Source organism: Limulus polyphemus, unplaced genomic scaffold, assembly GCF_000517525.1.
Source record: "Limulus polyphemus unplaced genomic scaffold, Limulus_polyphemus-2.1.2 Scaffold8474, whole genome shotgun sequence".
NCBI lineage: Eukaryota > Metazoa > Arthropoda > Merostomata > Xiphosura > Limulidae > Limulus > Limulus polyphemus.
The window spans coordinates 13733-16522 of NW_013674084.1; the positions used below are offsets into that span (position 1 = coordinate 13733).

Here is a 2790-nt window from a genome sequence, read left to right on the forward strand (position 1 = left end):
TGTAAGAATCAAGCTCCCAAATTACAATTGTCCGTTTGCTCATGAGGTGAGGTATGGAAATAATTTGAAACATGGGGAAACCAGAAACATAAAATTCGATGCCAGATTCGGGTTCGACGACTCTGAAAACCTACTTCCAGGCCCTTGTCGTGACTGGGTGACCTTCCAGGTATGTTTACCCCCCCCCCTTAGTAAGGGGCTACGCCATATCGATAAGGACGTCATCAGACTGAAAGATAACTGAGGGAGGGGATATTTTCCATTGTTATACCTAGTTTCCTGAAAACTGTTATACGTCTTCTAAGAACAATGCACGATAATAGCACCTAACAGAAGTTTTTGCTATAATTGTATTTATACTATAGACGTGTAATATATGTTGTAGCTCACCTGTTTATAGTTGCAATTAAAAATTCATTCAACTGTAAACATATACATCTTAATATGTTAATATAACTTGCTTATAATTACCATATATAACCGTATTACGTGGTCTGACATGACCTGTTGGTTAGGGTGAACGATTCGCAACATGTGGGTTTGGTTTGGTTTGAATTTCGCGCAAAGCTACACGAGGCCTATCTGCGTTAGCCGTCCCTAATTTAGCAGTGAAAAAGTAGAGGGAAGGCAGCTAGTCATCACCACCCACCGCCAACTCTTGGGCTACTCTTTTACCAAGAAATAGTGGAATTCACCGTCACATTATAACGCCCCCACGGCTGAAAGGGTGAGCATGTTTGGTGGGACGGGGATTCGAACCCGCGACCCTCAGATTGCAAGTCAAGCGCCCTAACCACCTGGCTATGCCGGGCTCAACCTGAGGATAACGGGTTAGAATTCCTATCACAGGAATATGCTCTCCCTTTAGGGCCAGCCGCCCGAACATAAACATTATTGTCTAATATAAGTACCCTAGCGGCCGACCCCAAAACTAAAACAGCCACCCGAATGTAAACATCCTTGTCTTATACAAGTACCCTAGCGGCCGACCCCAAAACTAAAACAGCCACCCGAATGTAAACATTCTTGTCTGATACAAGTACCCTAGCGGTCGACCCCAAAACTAAAACAGCCACCCTAATGTAAACATCCTTGTCTTATACAAGTACCCTAGCGGCCGACTCCAAAACTAAGACTGCCACCCGAATATAAACATCCTTGTCTAATATAAGTACCATAGCGGCCGACTCCAAAACTACCTGGAATTAAGGTCGAATGAAGCAGATTGAGTTAACTATATTACGTCATGCCAAAACAAACCGGTCGTTCTTTCTACAGTTATTAGATACTTCATAAGAGATTGTTTATTTTCCAGGAACGCTTGCGTTGCTATCATAATTAATAATTTAGTTCATTTTGAGCACATTTGAAACTAGGATTAAATAGCCTAGTTTACGGTTCATAAAGGACCATTTTAATATCATAAGGTTTATGTTCAACAATGTTAACAATATAAATTTAACAATGATCAAGGTAAGGACTCACCGTCTGATAAAGCAGAAGAGATCCGAACAACATGGCCTCTAACATGATCCACATTGAACCAGCCATTACCTGAAAGGTCAGAGGAGACAACGATTGCTTTATAACTTGCAAGTTTCTTTGATGACGTAGCTAGATGGAGGAAGTATTTCACATAAAAATTATATTGACAGTTTGACGTGGAAACCTAAAGGAATGAAGTTTAATAAGCTTCGAAAGCATAAGATAATGTTGACCGTTGGTCATCTAAAAGAACTTTGATTTGTTTTGACTGAAATAAAAGATCTATTAGAATATAAATAATATTACTGAAACGTTGTTATTAATTATTGTTTCAGAGCAAATAAGAATGTTATGATTTATTAATACGAACTTAATTTCACCAGATTATGAGGGGTTAATGTGTTTATACAGAAGAAAAAAGTTATTGAATAGATTAAATCACTTCAATACGAAAGGTTTGGTTGGTTTATAACAAAGCCACATTGGGCTATCTGCTGTGTACACTCCGGGGAATCAAACCCCGTATTTTAACGTTGCAAGTCCGTAGACTTGCCGCTGGCCCACCTGAGAACTAAATAAAAAAATGTATCCAGTAGCTTATACGGCCCATGAATTTTATCAAATTAATCAATAATGAAATAGTTCGAATATCAGTATTAAAGAAGGTCTGTGTGTCAAAAAAATAAATAACTTAATATTATTTTATAAAATGTTGATTAAGCCAGCGTAACCCTCAGTGGCTCAAACTTGTTGATTAAACCAGTGTAACCCCCAGCGGCTCAAACTTGTTGATTAAACCAGCGTAACACCCAGCGGCTCAAACTTGTTGATTAAACCAGCGTAACCCCCAGCGGCTCAAACTTGTTGATTAAACCAGCGTAACCCCAGTGACTCAAACTTGTTGATTAAACCAGCGTAACTCCCAGCGGCTCAAACTTGTTGATTAAACCCGCGTAACCCCCAGTGGCTCAGACTTGTTGATTAAACCAGCGTAACCCCCAGTGGCTCAGACTTGTTGATTAAACCAGTGTAACCCCCAGTGGCTCAAACTTGTTGATTAAACCAGCGTAACCCCCAGCGGCTCAAACTTGTTGATTAAACCCGCGTAACCCCCAGTGGCTCAGACTTGTTGATTAAACCCGCGTAACGCCCAGCGGCTCAGACTTGTTGATTAAGCCAGCGTAACCCTCAGTGGCTCAAACTTGTTGATTAAACCAGTGTAACCCCCAGCGGCTCAGACTTGTTGATTAAACCCGCGTAACCCCCAGCGGCTCAGACTTGTTGATTAAACCAGCGTAACACCCA

General features: G+C 40.8%; 1 pseudogene; it reads right to left on the reverse strand.

Moving 5' to 3' along the window:
- LOC106475367 overlaps window positions 1-1626 on the reverse strand; it is a 12907-nt pseudogene extending 11281 nt beyond the window's left edge.
- Window positions 1627-2790: the final 1164 nt, after the last annotated feature.